The following is a 7,015-nucleotide window of genomic DNA, read 5'->3' as shown; positions in this document are numbered from 1 at the left end:
GGTTTGAACCCACAGATTTGAGTGGTTTCGCTCAAAACTCCAACTTCCAGGTTTGCACACACCTCAGGTTGGTGCAAATCTTCTGTCCACACGCAACGATCTGTCTGCGCAGACGTGGACGGGCCTTTAACAGTTATCAGAAATGATAGGATAATTAAAGATCAACACGATGTTTGATATAAGACCAATGTAATTAAATATATATAACATTTACATATTGCATGAAAATGCTTGGCGCTTTATATTAGTAACTTTCACGGTCACTGTCTGCCATATCGGTACGTGAAGATCATTATCAGCTATGTCCGTATGGGATGAGCTGTCGTGCTCCACTGTGTCTGTATTAGATGAGTCATCACTAGAATTAATAGCACTTATAATGTCGTTTATTGCCATTTTGCATTACACTATCACGCCCCCTATAATTATGCACCACCTCTAGCACTTTTCTACTGCTCTTCCCAGTCGTTTGGAGTGGCAGAATTGAAAGCATCGTCTATTAGTTTCTTGAGAATGGCTGCAGACATGCCACCAGAGACGCTCTGCTCCCTTACGTAACATTTAATTTTCGCACATGGAAGTTCAGTTGCGTTCAGACTGCAACTATATGGAAGCACGCGAAACACAATATGGCCTACACTCTTAGCCAGTTCGTCTACTGCAATCTTCATTTCATTTGGCTTATTTGCCTGCACCCGAGCATACAGCTCAGTCCTTGTCATGCTGTCGTTAAATTTAACTTTCCATTCTGTCGTCGCCTCTCTTGGGTAGTACATTGATGGTGTTTCGTCCACCGGCCTATAGTGATACGACACACCGTCCATAAAAATGATAGAATTGGGCAGAAGATTTGGGAGTACCATCTCTTCTCGAAATTCTCAGAAATCATTTGCCCATAATAATCTCCTTGCCTCGATTTCGCTCAAAACTTAAGCTCTTCTTGCTTCACAAATCCGTTTTTCGAGGCAACATTTGCCACTATCGTACTTGTGGAGGCACTTCCCCTCTCACAACACCCAATACATCTCGTGTTCTCTGCTAGCGTTTGGCGGATATTAGATTGCTGTCAGTCCGCGGCTCATCAAGACAAAAAAAGTTTCGTTGACCCTCCCAAATGCTCCCCACGTGCAAAGAACCAAGACAGCCAAAGAAGAATGTCCTCACATTATAGCAAGTGATTTAGTTTGTTCATTATGAATTTCCATACGAATCCCATCAGTATCAATAAACTTTTTAATAACGTACTGCCCTATCTCCAAGTTATGTTCTCACAAAGCCCTGGAAGACGTTTTGCCATGCTAGGAACTATTTTCTGTTGTGTGTAGAACTCCACAATTGTATTTCTTGTAATTTATAACTGATTTATTGAAGACGCTGACTTCTTCTTGAAAATGAGTATGCCCCTTCGTAAGTGAAACAAAATAAAAGTAAATAATTCGAACCTAACAGCTGCCTAGTTGAAAGCATTGTCAAATATAAACAACATTATTCTTCTGCAGTACAAATTAGAACGAAAACTGACTTTTTCTTCTCTGGAATGCCAGGCAACTCGCCTGGATGAGAGCTTATTAACTTTGTGATCCTGTCTAGAGTTTGTACAGTTTTCCCAGTGTATGTGGCATCCCTCTTATGGGCCTGAGATACAGGATGCAGGAGCTTTTCGTGATCCTTTTCCATCTTCCAGCACATTGTCTTTTATGCTCACTACTTCATAATATGAATCTCCCTTTCCTTTTAGGGGTCACAGGAGCCGTACTCGAACGCCATGATGGATCTGGAGCAGTGTCTTCACTCAGTTCAAAATTTGAGGCTAGCAATGCACAACAAAAATCAAAACAAAGTGGAGAATACATGAGGCTTTCGATAATGGTTGGCAGTGCTGCAATAGTGGTGGGACAGGCCAGATGTCTACCAGTAACTTCAGCAACCATAGATCAAAACACCCTCACCTAAAACTGGCACAATATACTGTCCGAACAATATCGCCTTTCCTTCATGACTGCCAGCAACCTCAGTGATCTAGTAACATTGCAATGTCTCATGTTAAGTGTGTTAATGAGACATAAATAATGTAAGGGAGTCTGAACGTGAGCATCAGTATAATTTGCCTTCAAAAACTCTTGTTTCTCTATGTCATAATTTATGCCTCACCTGCTGGTCAACTGTGTGCATGGGGCATGCACGTCTAAAAGTTGTTAGCCTATCAAGCCAGTACGTAAACCTCCTTTCATTCACATTTCTTTTCCCATGGCATCAAGATCTGTTCCTCTTTCTCTGTCTTGCACCCTTGTTAGACTATAGGTCAATGCTCAACTTATCTTGGATTACCAGCACAGTAAATGAAGCAGAATATGGGTGCAAAGTGACACTGCTACAGGTACAGATGGTAGTACCTGTAGTTTGTATTAAATCTTGTGGTTTTATTGTTTTGATTATAAGAAATTATGTTTTAAAAACATGAGTTTCACAACAGTATTTTGTAAAAAAATGTTGTAACAATATTCGAAACTTCTGATTTCTGTGGCAGGGGGTGAGGGAAGCAGATTTATTTGGTTGAAGAAATTTTAGAAATTACGCACTTTTTCAGTATAATCCACCTGCATCTGATTCTTCCAGTGAGCACAAAGGGACACTTGTTCTCAATATGGATGGTAATGCTGCAAATGGAAGCTAATGAACATTCACAGCAGTGTCCACTACTATTCCCTTGTACAATGGTTTACACCAGAGGGAATGGAAGAGAACACGAGAGAACAAATATAGTATACCAATCCTATGCATGATGTGTTTTTTATTTTTTGTGCAAATTAATCAGTACACATGTTTCACCTGTTAAGTTATAGCAAAGATGTAAGCCTTTGGTGTTCATATAGGATTATTTGGCATCATGAGCACACTAATTTTTGTGAAGGAAGCAAAGTGGTGTAGGTAAAGAAAAATTTAGGTGTCTAAATTTTTATGGGCATAGTGTGCTAAACACTGAAATGCAGATTCAGCAATCCTTAGCATTATTCCCAAACTTTCCACATACCAATGCACCACATTAGTGAAAGCTTTTCTCTGGTGTCTCGTTACAAGTGAGGGATAAATTTAAAAGCAGAACACTAATGGCTGACAAGCAACATATGGTAACCTGAAATAACTTACACTATTGTTCTGAACAACTGGAGACTAATTGTTTACCATATCAACAGCTGCTAGCCTTATATTTCAGATATTGGTAGCGGCAGACACGAAGCACTTCAAAGATTTTATTAAAGTATGCTTAAGAAAGATAAATCTATGTTTACTTACAAAGAAAAACTGCAGAGGTTTTGCTTATTCACTTCATTCCCTCCTGATGGAATTTATTTATTTGTGCATTCATTCATTGTTTGCCCATGGACCCAACTCATAATTTTCAGATGAGAGTACAGTGTGTATCATACAGTTTTATAGGCAGACAGACCATGGCAGACGAACATATGTATTCCGATTGCATTTACCATGTCACATTACTGCTACATCAAAGATTAAATTCAGTACATATACAACAAAAGTACAATAAAGAAAACAAACTTACACATTACAGGTACATATGAGGTAATTACATGTTTTCTGTTACAATATAACATGTAAGTGCTGGCAGGTCGATAGACACACAAACAAACACAAACATACATACGAAATTCAAGCTTTCGCAACAAACTGTTGCCTCATCAGGAAAGAGGGAAGGAGAGGGAAAGACATGTCTGCTTGTGTCTGTGTATGTGCGGATGGATATGTGTGTGTGTGCGAGTGTATACCTGTCCTTTTTTCCCCCTAAGGTAAGTCTTTCCGCTCCCGGGATTGGAATGACTCCTTACCCTCTCCCTTAAAACCCACATCCTTTCGTCTTTCCCTCTCCTTCCCTCTTTCCTGATGAAGCAACCGTTGGTTGCGAAAGCTAGAATTTTGTGTGTATGTTTGTGTTTGTTTGTGTGTCTATCGACCTGCCAGCGCTTTTGTTTGGTAAGTCTCATCATCTTTGCTTTTAGAAATATAACATGTAATATAGATATAGATGTAATATTTAATTCGATTATTTAATACCTACTCATACTGTATATACATTTCTCGGTGAGGTACACTTTTAAAAGATTTAACTTGGTAACACAGGGGATAAGAAAATCTTCAGAGAAAATTTAATTAATTCAGCTAGGCAAAATCCAGCCCTGAAACACTATGTAAACTGTTACAACAACAAAAAAATTAAGCAACAATTCATACATTGACAGAAACAAGGGTAGGAAAAAATGAAATCAGTTTAGAATATGATAAATACAAACTTAAACAGAAACAAAGAAAAAAACATCAACATTGTTCTTAAAAGCAAGGGCAAAAATGTAAATGATTCTTTACAAATTGTCACTATATTCAGAAGCCACCACACAAGTTTAGTACAAAATCTTATAAAAAAATCAATCATAAAGGTTAATCATCGCATCTCTGTAAATCCTAAAACTATATTTTCATATCCTGTAACAGTATAAGAGGCAGAGAATGCAATCAGCAGACTAAAAACTAAATTTTCCTGTGGTGCAGATGGCATTTCTGGTAAAGTAATTAAACACAGCAAAAATATTTTTCCTCCACTCGTTGATATAATTAATACTTCTTTCATTGCTGGTACTTTCCCTAGAGTACTTAATCTATCAATAATAAAACCATTATACAACAACAGTTATTCTTATGACGTAAAAAGTTACACACTTTCATCAAAGATGTCTTGTTTCTCAAAAATTTTTGAAAGAATAATGTACAAAATACACTCTGCTTTTTTGAATGAATGTGGAATATTTGCTAATGAACAAAATGGTTTTAGAAAAAAACACAGATCATCTGAAATTTCTACACTACTGGCCATTAAAATTGCAACACCACGAAGATGACGTGCTACAGACGTGAAATTTAACCGAGAGGAAGAAGATGCTGTGATATGCAAATGATTAGCATTTCAGAGCATTCACACAAGGTTGGCACCAGTGGCGACACCTACAACGTGCTGACAAGAGGAAAGTTTCCAACTGATTTCTCATACACATACAGCAGTTCACCAGTGTTCCCTGGTGAAACGTTGTTGAGATGCCTCGTGTAAGGAGAAGAAATGCGTACCATCACATTTCCGACTTTGATAAAGGTAGGATTGTAGCCTATCATGATTGCAGTTTATCGTATCACGACATTGCTGCTCGCGATGGTTGAGATCCAATGACTGTTAGCAGAATATGGAATCGGTGGGTTCAGGAGGGTAGTACGGAATGCCATGCTGGATCCCAACGGCCTCGTGTCACTAGCAGTCGAGATGACAGGCATCTTACCCGGATCATGCAGCCACGTCTCGATCCCTGAGTCAACAGATGGGGACGTTTGCAAGACAACAATTATCTGCATGAACAGTTCGACGACGTTTGCAGCAGCACGGACTATCAGCTCGGAGACCATGGCTATGGTTACCCTTGACGCTGCATCACAGACAGGAGCGCCTGTGATGGTGTACTCAATGATGAACCTGGGTGCACGAATGGCAAAACGTCATTTTTTCAGATGAATCCAGGTTCTGTTTACAGCATCATGATGGTTGCATCCGTGTTTGGCGACATCGCGGTGAATGCACATTGGAAGCATGTTTCATCGCCATACTGGCGTATCACCCGGCGTGATGGTATGGGGTGCCATCGGTTACACATCTCGGTCACCTCTTGTTCGCATTGACGGCACTTTGAACAGTGGATGTTACATTTCAGATGTTTTACGACCCGTGGCTCTTCCCTTCATTCGATCCCTGCGAAACCCTACATTTCAGCAGGATAATGCACCACCACATGTTGCCGATCCTGTACGGGCCTTTCTGGATACAGAAAATGTTCGATTGCTGCCCTGGCCAGCACATTCTCCAGATCTCTCACCAACTGAAAACGATAGGTCAATGGTGGCCGAGCAACTGGCTCGTCACAATACGCCAGTCACTACTCTTGATGAACTGTGGTATCGTGTTGAAGCTGCATGGACAGCTGTACCTGTACATGCCATCCAAGCTCTGTTTGACTCAATGCCCAGGCGTATCAAGGCTGTCATTGTGGCCAGAGGTGGTTGTTCTGGATACTGATTTCTCAGGATTTATGCACCCATATTGCGTGAAAATGTAATCACATGTCAGTTCTAGTATAATATATTTGTCCAATGAATACCCATTTATCATCTGCATTTCTTCTTGGTGTAGCAATTTTAATGGCCAGTAGTGTATATATAATTCCCTAAAATTTTATTTAATTGGATAGATAAATAATCTACTCACCAAGCAGTGGCAGAACACACATACAAAAGACTGTTGTGATTGGCAAGGTTTTGGAGTCAGTGCCTCCTTCTTCTGGCAGAAGAGTTGAAGGGGAAGGAAGAAGGGTGAAGGAAAAGGACTGGAGAGGCCTAGGAAAAGTGGTAGATTTTTGGAAAGTCACTCAGAACCATGGGTCAAGGGAGACTACTGTATGGAATGAAAAGAAAAGACTAATTGTTGGGGACTGCATCAGACAAGATTTGAAAACCTGAGAATTTAAAAGTGGAAGGTGGGGTAATATGCAAGACAGAGATTACTACTACCACATTGTGTACGAGTTAGTAATAGTGAGAAGTTAAGTGCATTGTACGTAACAGAGGTGGGAGGGGGCGGGGAAAAATAAGTTGGAAAGACAATGAAAAATGTAGAAAACTAAAGCAAAGCGACAAATTATCAATTAGGATGAATGGACATAGGCAGAGGATATATACTGGCAACTCACAATATCCTGTTGCACAGCCTGCTTTACAACATGACATTTGTGATATCATCACCTGTTTCACTGCACATACCATCTGGATTGTTTCCTCAGACACCAGTTTCTCAGAACTCTGCAGGTGGGAACTAGCACCACAACATGTCCTTGATTCTTGCCACCCACCTGGTCAATCTAGGTCAATTTCCTCTTTGTCAGCCTTTCTTCACTGTAGCTACTCTTTG

The sequence above is a fragment of the Schistocerca americana genome, chromosome 5 (assembly GCF_021461395.2).
Source record: "Schistocerca americana isolate TAMUIC-IGC-003095 chromosome 5, iqSchAmer2.1, whole genome shotgun sequence".
NCBI lineage: Eukaryota > Metazoa > Arthropoda > Insecta > Orthoptera > Acrididae > Schistocerca > Schistocerca americana.
This window is presented reverse-complemented; position numbering follows the sequence as displayed.